At 38.0% G+C, this 12,198-nt stretch overlaps 1 long non-coding RNA gene across 7 annotated transcripts in view; it reads left to right on the top strand.

The window, feature by feature from the left end:
* LOC111560488 overlaps window positions 1-12,198 on the top strand; it is a 515,327-nt gene that overhangs the window by 132,674 nt on the left and 370,455 nt on the right. For all 7 annotated transcript variants that reach the window (XR_006597958.1, XR_006597956.1, XR_006597957.1 and 4 more), the window contains exon 2: window positions 11,557-11,638. This is a non-coding gene — a long non-coding RNA (uncharacterized LOC111560488). The remainder of the gene's footprint in view (window positions 1-11,556; window positions 11,639-12,198) is intronic.

A 12,198-nucleotide genomic window follows, 5' to 3' on the forward strand; every position in this document is an offset into this window, starting at 1 on the left:
GGTCCTGCTTCCATGGTTTTTGTACTCAGATACCTGTGTTGGTGAAGGAGAGGCTGAAATAGCTCTGATCATTCTCCAGTTGAATTTCTGGCTATCACACAATTTAGAAAAGACAAATTGTTCACTCTGACTGCTGTGGTCCATAAATATCTACCATTTGGCTGTCACCTGACTTGAGCAAGTTTTTAATGGGCTAAGGGCTAAGAAAATAAATTTATTGGAAGTAGAACTCTAATAATAATCTGAGGAGACCACATTTAAAAGAGTCACTATGCTGATTGTGTCAATAGACATCGGGAATGAAAGGGTAGGATGTAGAAGTGGCAATGGTAGCCAGAGCTGTGCTAGAAAAAAGGGGGCCCACTAAAGAAGATCTTTGTCTACCACTTTGTGGAAATTAGTCATTTTCACTTACAGAGTGTAAAACACTTAAGATTGGAGGAAAACAGTGTTAGCATGATGGCTGAAGTCACTCAGTGAAAAGAGCAGAGACTTTTTAATCTGTGAAACTCACGTGTTAATTAGCCATTAACATTGGCCATTAACCATTTATAAGACTTTTGGAAAACTCTTCAGTTCCTTTGAAATGGGGACATCCATCTGTTAGGGTTGTGGATTTGTATTCAAATTTTGAGCACCTGTATAGTATGTGTTCAATAAATGTTTGTTCCATTTCCTTAACAGCACATTAGTATGATAACTCCTTGCTTTGTTTCCTAGAGTATGTATTTTTTTATGTTGCTTTTGAGTCACCAAGGTTTTGTGAAATGTCACAATTAAGTTCCAAATTTATTTTCTTCCCTTGGTTTTTATGTGAAATTTTCCTGATGTCCCACTGAGCAAGTCCCAGTGTGATATCTATATTCTTTTAGAAAATCAAGCTGTTTTGCTGCTATATGCATTCTCCTTGGAATTAGGTGTCTTCAGAACGAATTTAGAAGACTTTGCTGTGTACTACAGGCATAGGAAAACAGCTCTCTGATCCATAGGCAAGTCATTCAGTTATTTTGAACAGAATTTTTAAAATCAACATTAGTTACAGACATTAGCATATAGTAAAACATTATTACACATATTTAGGAGCTATTGAACTAGGTATATTTTATTGTAGATTTTTTTGAACAAGGTGTATTTTAAGTAAAGATACACATTTAGAATCAAAACTGATTCTATGGTCAGTAAGAATCTCCCCAGGGGTGCCTGGGTGACTCAGTCAATTAAGTGTTCAACTTTGGCTCAGGTGATGATCTCAGGGTTTGTGAGTTTGAGCCCCACATCAAGGTTCTCTGCTGTCAGCACAGAGCCCGTTTCAGATCCTGTCCCCATCTCTCTCTGTCCCCTCCCCACTCACATTCTCTCTCTTTCTCTTTCTCTTTCTCTTTCTCTGTCTCTCTCAAAAATACATAAACAATAAAAAAAAAGAATCTCTGTGAGTGGGTCATCTTCATCAAGGGAATCTACTATGACAAAGTAAAAGCAGCAGAGGGCTTTGGAAGAAAAAACTTGGGCTTGAGCGGCTTCTTATGAAATAGTTGAGTACCTCTAGTTTAGACACATACCTGCCTTTTTTTTTTAATGTAGATTCAAGTCAGTTAACATATAGTGCAGTATTGTTTTCTGGAGTGGAATTTAGTGATTCATCACTTACATAACACCCAGTGCTACCCTTCTATAAGCCTTGGTTCGTCATCTATAAAATGGTGATGATTAAAATTCCAACTGTGTTACCAACTGTGAGACAAAATAAATAATAAAATATTTACACAGAAAAGTTTAATATTAACATTTGTTATCATTATTACCACCCCCAAACCAAAGTATCATGAATCTTGATGAATCAAGGAAATGGTGACATCAAGGTAGGCTGAAAGGGAAAAGGGAAACGTAATCCAAAATGGATTTTAAAACACAATAAATCAATTCCAGCATTGTGGGTTATCTTATTTCATTCCTAGTGGGAGAACTTGCCTGGGTAATAAAGCTGATTAGCTGATTCACACTGATGGTGACAGGAACCAAGCCTTGGGACTGGGCTGATGGGGAGCTAGATTAAGAGCCTCTTCTCACCTCATCTGTCCCTCCCTTACATCCTTTTAACAAGGGCATCTGCAAGGATGGTTCAGAACCTTTCAGCTGTTAGGCAATGACATTTAGTGCTAACTAACCCCTACCTAATTACTAGGTCATAACTTGCAAGGTGAGTTCTCTTAAGTCCTTACCCTAGTTTGTTTGCTGTTATTCAGAAACTGGTTAGTAGGGTTAAGTGTTGACCCCCTCTTCCTAATGTAAAACAGACCACAGTTTTATGGAAACCCTGCTTGGATAAAAATATAATTCCAATAATGAATTCACTTTTACATACAACTCCTTAAGGTCACTTGGAAGTCTTAACTTCCTTTGCCCACAGAGAACGTGCACTAGGAGGATGAGTTTATAACTATAATGACACAGGAATGTGGTAGAAGGGCTGGCATTCAGAGGCTCAACAGACTTCATCTCATTGTCAGTGAAATTGCTGTACAAGGACAGCTATGAGGAAGATATTTGTCAAAGGTTTTGAAAGGGCAATCACAAATTGCCGATGAAAGTAGATGAAGCTATGAAAGAGATTTATGAAGACTGATTTAAAATTGAATAGTGTTATGAGACACTTTTGGAATTCCACAGCGTGGCTGGTGCCAGGAGAGAAGGGATGAGAGAGGGTAGAACGCTGAATCCTGTTTGCCAGCAGACACATTAGGCCCTGCAGCTCAGATCTCAGCTGTAAAATTCACTGCACTCTGGGCGTAGTGGTTGAGGGAAATGCCTGTGGTTTTCCCAGCCTGCCTCTCTCAGCGGGCTTTGAGTGCAAGTCACCTCAAAGGCTGTAAGAAACCAAAAGGAATGGGAGAAGGAAAAGCTAATAATTGAAACAAAATAGAAATAGCAATGAACTGTTAGTTGAAAAAAGTTTTTAGTATGCTGTGAATCATCTTACCCTGATACCTCCTAAGGAAGGTGGTATGATTTTTTAAAACATAAACGTGATTGGTTTATCTCCTCATAGGAGATTGAATACAAAGTTGTTGGAAGTACATATTTGGCGGCAATCCGTGAATGAATATTTACCATTTTATAAATCATGAGAAATATTTTAATAAGATTTAAGAATGAAGTTAGCAGGAGGAATTGCAACTGGGATATCAATCTCACAATGAGACATGACATTGTTCAACTTTCCATGAATCTGGTTTCTAGGCTATGACCTTTTGCTGGTTCCTTCATTAGTTCATCTCTAAGAATTAGAATGTGAACATCTCATTTTATACTTCCTGAGGCATGCTGTGCAGAATGTTAATGATCAAAACCAGAAACAGAGCAACCTTTAAAACTGATGTTTTCATTGCCACATTTAACATCTAGGGAAGTAGAAGTAAAACAATGGAAAAGAGATTTGGTTGTTGCCATTTCTTGGTGGTTGTAAAAAACAAAGGAAGGGAAATAAAGTCCATGACTTATGGTCATTTTTCTGTTAGGACTTAGGCAAACCAAACTGTGCTTATGTCATAGATTAGTATCGTTGCCTCCCATCCACTGTTGCTCCTGCCCATTTAGGCTTCGTTCTGACCCTTCTCTGTATACTTTTGAGCCTTTAAAGATCTTTCCTTATCTGTCCCGACCACTTCCACATATACTATCCATCTTCATGGAACAGAGTAGCTTAGCTGTTAGAGCCACTTTTGTTCTCTTAAGCACAAAGGAGATCACATTTCTGCTCTCCTATGTTGCTGCACCTATCACTTTGTGGTACCTAAGAGCAGAAGTGATATATCTGGGATACACCATTTTAAATTTCTTATTTATTTTTAAATGATTATTTATTATTTTGAGGGATTGGGGGGCAGAGGGGCAGAGAGAGAGGGAGAAAGAGAATCCTAAGCAGGGATGTTCGACGTGGGGCTCATGTTGGACCAGAGTGGGAATCAAGAGTTGGACGCTTAACCGACTGACCCATCCAGGCACCCCATAAACTCCTTTCTGTTGTTACTCAACTTTTCCATCTTTTATGTTTCCAAGAACAATATGCTCATTTGAATTAATTAAACTTAATAAATAATGTAATGAAGAAGTAAATTGCAACCTCATGATGACCATTTTTTATCTTATTTTTATTTATTTTGAGAGAGAGACAGCACAAGTGAGGGAAGGGCAGAGAGAGAGAGAGAGAGAGAGAGAGAGAGAGAGAGACAGAGAGAGAGAGAATCCCAGGCAGGTTCCGTGTGGTCAGCACAGAGCCTGACACGGGGCTTGAACTTAGGAAACCATGAGATCATGACCTGAGCTAAAACCAAGAGTCAGATGCTCAACCAACTGAGCCACCCAGGTGCCACTCATGATGACTATTTTTAAATTTATAGCTAGATTTTATAAATGTGCATTCATGCTTCAAGCAAATTGTAGTAGTCTTAATATAAATGGAGACAAAGGCTACCAAAAATTCAGAGTTTAAGGAATATTTAAAATTAATGTCCAGCCCCATACTGCTCTTTTTTGTACTAAAGTCATTTTTTAAAGTATAACTTTTTACTCTTGTATTTCTCTGACAGATACAGTTATATCTTCCTAAAAATTATCTAAATGATCTACTATTTTGGTGACCTCTTAAATACTGTGCTTTAAGAATAATGCATACACAAGGGAAAAATTCAAAGTGCAAAATGAAAACAACAAATAGTAAATCTTTCCTATCTCAGGCCACCAGTGCCACAGTCTCCCTCCCCAGATGAATCTAATATGACAAGTTTTTTTTTGTTTTTGTTTTTTTTTTAATTTTTTTTTTTCAACGTTTATTTATTTTTGGGACAGAGAGAGACAGAGCATGAACGGGGGAGGGGCAGAGAGAGAGGGAGACACAGACTCGGAAACAGGCTCCAGGCTCTGAGCCATCAGCCCAGAAGCCTGACGCGGGGCTCGAACTCCCGGACCGCGAGATCGTGACCTGGCTGAAGTCGGACGCTTAACTGACTGCGCCACCCAGGTGCCCCTAATATGACAAGTTTTTATGTATCTCTAGAAAGATACATGTCTACATATCTGTGATAGTCAGAATAATGCCACCCCAAAGATATTCACATTTAATCTCCAAAACCCAAATGGGTTACCTTAAATGGGAAAAGGGACTTAATGGATGTGATTAACTTAAGGATTATGAGGTGAGGATATTATTCTGGATCATACAGTTCTGTGTAATCACAAGGGTCCCTATTTTATAAGAGGGAGATAGGAGAGTCAGAGCAGAGACATATTTGAAGATGTTATGCTGCTGGATTTAAAGATGGGGAGATGGGCCATGAGCCAAGAAAGCAGCCTCTGGAAGCTGGAGAAAGTAAGGAAGGGAGGAAAGTACGGAACTCCCTCTTAAAACATGCAGAAGGATGTAACCCACCCAACACCTTGATTTTAGACTAGTGAAACCCATTTTGGTTTAGTGACCCTTAGAATAAATTCATGCTATTTTAAGCCACTACATTTGGGGCAATTTGTTACAGCAACATTAGAAAACTAGCAAATCTATTTCTCTATTGATATATTTATATATCAGCATTTCTCCCTTTTTCACAAATCAGAATATATTATACTCACTTATGATTTTATTATAGTCCTATCAGCTCAAATAGGTATACTCTTTCTTTTAAGAGTTGTGTACTATTTTGATAATATAAGGTTGTAACATATTTTTTAATAAAAGTTTATTTTGAGAGAGAACCAGAGAGTGAGCGCATGCATGCACAGGCATGAGTGGACGAGGGGCAGAGAGAGAGGGAGAGAAAGAATTCCAAGCAGGCTCCATGCTCTCAGCACAGATGTGGACAGAACCTTGAGCCCAAATTCACAAACTGTGAGAACATAACCTGTGAGCAGAAACCAAGAGCCAGATACTCAACTAGCTGAGCCACCCAGGTGTCCTGTAATATATTTTTTATAACCAGTTCTCTGTTCTGTTGATGGATATTTAGTTTGTCTCCATTCTTTTTCTTTTTTTTTTTTTAAATTTTTTTTTTCAACATTTATTTATTTTTTTGGGAGAGAGAGAGACAGAGCATGAACGGGGGAGGGGCAGAGAGAGAGGGAGACACAGAATCGGAAACAGGCTCCAGGCTCTGAGCCATCAGCCCAGAGCCTGACGCGGGGCTCGAACTCCCGGACCGCGAGATCGTGACCTGGCTGAAGTCGGACGCTTAACCGACTGCGCCACCCAGGCGCCCCTCCATTCTTTTTCTTAAACAAGTAGTGCTACATTTAATATCTACATAATATTTTAAAAATTGTTATATTACATTTTAGATTGAGAGAGTAGTGTAGCACATCACATATACTTATTGTCTCACTTCAACATTTATTAACCCATAGCCAATCTTGTTTCTTCTATAAACCACTCTAACCTTAACCACTGTTTCTGGAGTCCTTAGATGAAACTTTCAGACAGCATATCATTTCATTAGTACATATATTAGAATATAACTTTAAAGCATAAGGAATCTTGCTTATAAGATTTTGTATACTTTTGAGCATATACTTAGTATATATTTTAGATATAAAAATGAACTCTGGAAAGAATACTATTTTAAATTTTCAATTTCATAAATTATTTCAACATGGCATATGCTAAATAATGCCCTACTCACCTTACCCATTGTACCCCAATATACCAAACTTATTTTGATAGCTTTATCACATAATTAACCCTTGGGTTCCCAGAAAGTGAGTTAAAAGGTTTCAAAATAAGGGGCACGTGGGTGGCTTAATCCATTAAGCGTCCAACTTTTCAGGTCATTATCTCACAGTTGGTGAGTTGGAGCCCTGTGTTGGGCTCTGTGTGGACAGCTCAGAGCCTGGAGCCTGCTTTGGATTCTGTGTCTCCATCCCTGTGTGACCTCTGACCTCCCCCACGTGCACTGGGTCTGTCTGTCTCTCTCAAAAATAGATAAACATTAACAAAATTAAAAAAAAATTCAAAATAAATTTTATGATATACTTACCTTGGTATTTAAATCCATATAAAGTTTAGAAAACATTAACTGTTTATTAAGTTAATTATTAATTTTAGGACAGTTTTGTGGATGGGAGGCAAGGTCACTGCATATCTTTTCAATTTTTTTCTTATAAATGGAACTTGGCTTCTCCAAAGATGGTTTCCAATACCAGCAGGCTCAAAATCATTTGAAAATTCAAAAGTTGAGGGGCGCCTGGGTGGCTCAGTCGGGTAGGCAGCCGACTTCGGCTCAAGTCATGATCTCGCGGTCCATGAGTTCGAGCCCCGCGTCGGGCTCTGTGCTGACGGCTCAGAGCCTGGAGCCTGTTTCAGATTCTGTGTCTCCCTCTTTCTGACCCTCCCCCATTCATGCTTTGTCTCTCTCTGTCTCAAAAATAAATGTCAAAAAAAAAAAAAAGAAAAAAAAGAAAATTCAAAAGTTGAACAGCTTCAGTTCATTTGAAACTTGTCAGAATATTTTCCCCAGATTAGAATTGTGATTTTTAAAAAGTCTCATTTGCCTGAATAACAAAGGTTCTTATAAGGCATCTTTCTATGGGAAGGATTTTTCTATCCATCCACTTAAATGAGAATTGAAAGGTAAAGTCTGTAAATGACATTAGAGCCTCAGTGTATAATCTCCTTTCTCCATATCCTTTTTCTCTGTTTCCAGAATTCATGAGTTTCAGGATTTGTCTTTATTTTGCGTGATGGATAACTACATGTGATTGCTCTCAGATCTGAAACATGCTAGTAAAGTTCACTGGGGGGTTCTCCAGAATCTTATAGCATTTGTAGATGTAAGAAATAATTTCAAAGTAAATAATTTTATTAATAATCCTTTTAGCCAGAGAATTTCCGTATATTTCTGGCTTGGACTCAAGCAGAGGCATTAAAACCATTCAGTAATCTATAGGGACTGAGTTATTATTTTTGCTTTTGCATTGACTCCACCCACACATGAATTTTTGTGACACTTTCTGTAAAACACATCCATACAATTCACCTAGAGAAATGTCTCTGGAATATTTACAAACATATGTTCACATTTTACTTAACTCAAAATATGGATCACACTACATTTATTTAACATATAAATATATGTACATAGATGTCTTCTTGGCATGTCATAAACATTGTTTTTAGTCATCTACATGAGCCCAGCCAAGAGTTTGAAGTTTTACTTGCTCTTTAAATCACACATATGCTCACTGGGTATTTTTCCTTATTTCCACATATGTGTGCATTTGGGAAGAGTTGTGTGGTTAAAAATTGCTTTCTTCCATGAGTGTGTGTAGACAAAGGCCACAGTGACTCATATCAGAAACAACTCCTTTTTATTGCTCTCTTTGGTTGCCAGAGTCTGCAAGCTTTACAAATTAACCTGGCCCACAGTTGGGATCTTTTGTGATATGCATCCATGAAGGAGCTGATCAATTCCCAGAACCTTACACCATCCACCAAGCTATGTGGTTACATGGTTAAAAAAATTAATTATACTTATTTGAATTGCTTCGTTGACTAAATTTCTCAGGATGGGTCTAGGATAAATTTTACCCATAGTGGTTCCTGTCACGTATTGCATAGCACTGGAGAGAAGTCCTACACTACATTGAGGCTTCTAGTCACTTAAAACCCAAGCTCCCCTTTTTTCTTGAGAAAGTGGTGAATATTTTTGAAAACCAAATAGAAACAACTTCTGTTAATCCTAAAATAAAATCGTCAGAAATAGGAAAAAATGCTTTAGATGTTAAAAGGCAAACAAATTTGAATGTGTCTTGGCAATAATTAAAGGTGATTAAAGGAAGTGTTGTGTCACATTTACATTTATTGAAAATAAGTTTTAAAAAAAGCTAAAAGAAGAAAATAAGCTGTTTTCCCATGTAATACATGGTACCTCTATTAATTTGTATGGTTAATTAATCAGAATCCGTGTGTCCCTTAGAGATCTATAGCAGTAGGAATGTAAGGTAATTCACTTTGGGTCAAATTCTACGTATAAATCTATTTCTCAAAACGAATCATTTCCTCATTGGTGTATTGATTCAACTAGTATGTATTGAGTGACTGCTGGAGACAGACAACTTACCTCGAAAATATACATAAGTTATTTCTAACCCTCTGTCATTATCTCCATTTTAAAGATGAGGACTTTAAGCTCAGATAGATAAAGTGCTGAGTCAGGATCTCATAGCTAGGTGACAGTAGAACTGTGTGCAAGTGGAGGATTCCTGACTCTGTCCAGTGTGTTATTCACTATTGCCTTGAAACTTCTAATAATCCTGCAGAGTAAAATGAGTGCTATGCTAGAGTTACAGGTCAAGTGCTTTAGAAATGTGGGGAATTAATCATGTCTGAGGGAGTAGGAAAGGCCAGATAGATATTAGGCTGAAAATGTTTGACCCAGTCACTCATATATTTTGCTAAGGAGTTTGCATTTTGTTCATTAGGCTATGGGGAACCATTAACAGATTTTTAAAGAAGCATAAGGCATGATTCAAGAGTGTGTGAAGAGAATAACTTTAGCAGCAATGAGAATTAAAAACTAGAGCAATGTTTATTATCCCAGCTTTTTTGATTGCTCATGAACCCACTACATGTTTATTGTTCATTAATTATATTATTAAAGTATTATAGTACTGAGATTATGTGTCTTATAAAACTACATAAAGCAAAGAAAAATGAAGTAAGATTCCATTCTTTATTCTTTTAAATTTTATTATTAGCAGTAAAATAGTTTTGCTTCCTAATATAAAATTAAGATAGTGATAAAATATTACTACTGTGTATATAATTTATGTATGTTTTTATTGAGAACAATGTGATTGAATATATTTCTTAAAAACACCACAATAACCCTGTAGTCTACACTCTGATATAGAGCTGTCTGAAGTGCTGGCCTAAGTTCAGTTTGTTTTGATGTTTTAATTCCGCTGCTACCATAGTTGCTACAATATTTATTCAATTTTCATGATTTTATTCAACTTTCATAATATTTATTCACTTTTAAATCTTGCCCTCCAATTATTGCAAGTTTTGTATTAAAATTTGGCTGGGAAGTTTATATTTTCCCTGATATCAGGCAGAGTTTGCAGACTAATTGGAAGCTGTAGGATTTTCAATTAAAAACAAATTTTTAATGTTTATTTATTTTTGAGAGAGAGACAGAGTGCGAGTAGGGGAGGGGCAGAGAGAGAGGGAGACACAGAATCTGAAGCAGGCTCCAAGCACTGAGCTGTCAGCACAGAGCCCGATGCAGGGCTCGAACTCACAAACCGTGAGATCATGACCTGAGCTGAAGTCGGACGCCCAACCAACGAGCCACCCAGGCACCCCTAACATTCATTTTTGAGAGACAGAGAGACAGAGTGTGAGTGGGGGAGGGGCAGAGAGGAGACAGAATCAGAAGCAGGATCCAGGCTCTGACCTGTCAGCACAGAGCCCAACCCAGGGCTCAAACTCAAGAGCTGTGAGATCATGACCTGAGCTGAAGTCAGACGCTTGACTGACTGAGCCACCCAGGTGCCTGGATTGTCAATTTTTAATAAATCAACTCTATACCCACTGAAACTGTAAAAATTCTTAGTGAGTGCAAAATGTATTTTTGAGTTTTTAAATGTATGGATAAGAATTTTTATAGTCACCAGTATTACTATTGAGGGAACGTTACATAATCACATTAGATGTGATTAGTTCATCATGTTTCTACCTCAGAATGTGGCTGCTTCAGTGCATCAGTGCAGCAGTTTTCTTCTCGGTGCTTGGGTTTGAATTTGTAGTGTTATTTTCAATTTACTGTTTTATTTCACTTTATTTATTTTTGATGTGGAAATCTTTGTATCACTATTCAGGGATGACCAGTCTGATTAAAACGGAATATCATCAAAACCTGACTTTTACTGGCTTTTTGAGGCAGTATGTTGAAAGGATCATCACTGTCAACTCCCACACATGTAGAATGCCCTCTTCCCTCAGGATAATTGCCATATAAGAGGAAACAGCTGGCATCTTTCAGCAGTGTCTGCTAACACTGACTTACCTATGAGGAATTTTAACTGGTCGATACAGAACTTATTTTTTTCCAGGCACTGTTTTAGGTTAACCAATCCTCACGGCTTTTCTCTAGGAGAAAAGTACTAGTAGGATAAATAGAAAGAGTTAGGGATCTCTGGAAAAAAGAAAAAATGAGGCACAGTTTTCTTGACGTGAGAAGTCATTTTAGGTCTCTGATCACGGTGTGATCTCTACCAGACTGGCACTACTTTGCCCAGGGCACATTCTTGAGCTATCTCTGCAAGATTTCAACCCCTTGGAGCACTCAAATACCTGACTAGTTGGCTTGTGGCCCTGGTGACTTTGATCAACTAAGATCTGGAGTCCATCACCTTAGGATGACTTTGGCCCCAATCACATGCTGAATTCCCCATTGCACAAGCCCCTTCATGAATGTGTATGCATCCTTAGCTTAAAGCTTCCCCAGTTATTTTGTTCCAGGAGACACTACTTTGAGATTTATCCCCTGTGTTCTACTTTACTTGTTGCAGGTAAAATCCTTCCTTTTCTGATTCTTTGGCTTGGTTGTTGTCTTTCGGCTCGACACCCACCAAGAGGCGAACCCAGTTTCAGGTAATATATATTAACTTCCTATTTTACATGAAGAAATGTGTTCTTTCTTATTTTATGTGAATTAAATTTTAAGGATAAAAATAAGTATAAAAAGGAGATCTAATATTTCTTCCAATGCTCTAGGAGATCCACCTCTTAGCCCCAGGGGTGGGAGGGGAGGGGTGTGGGCCTCACTTTGAAGACTTCTAGATTAAAGATGTGAGAGAAGGTGGATCACAAGGTCGTGGCAATAGGCAAGTGCAAAGCAGTGCTTGTGAACAAAGATAAGGGAGGTGGAGTCATACAGAAGTAAGAGTTATAGAATTTATCACTCTTTGACATCAACTTCAGCTAATACAGAAGAAACTATGAGCAGCTTTAGCGCAAAGGCAGATCAACAACTCCAGAATTGGTGAAGTGTAACCTTTCCAGTTCCTTCTAAGCCATGCATGATTCTTTCATTCTTTCCCAGTTCAAGCGATTGGATGTTTCACTTTCCAATTTGTTGCTCAGTTGGTAACTGAATCAATACCTCTCTTGGCCACACCCAGTGGTAGCAGAGGATGGCTGAGAATGGCCAC

The sequence above is a fragment of the Felis catus genome, chromosome B2 (assembly GCF_018350175.1).
Source record: "Felis catus isolate Fca126 chromosome B2, F.catus_Fca126_mat1.0, whole genome shotgun sequence".
NCBI lineage: Eukaryota > Metazoa > Chordata > Mammalia > Carnivora > Felidae > Felis > Felis catus.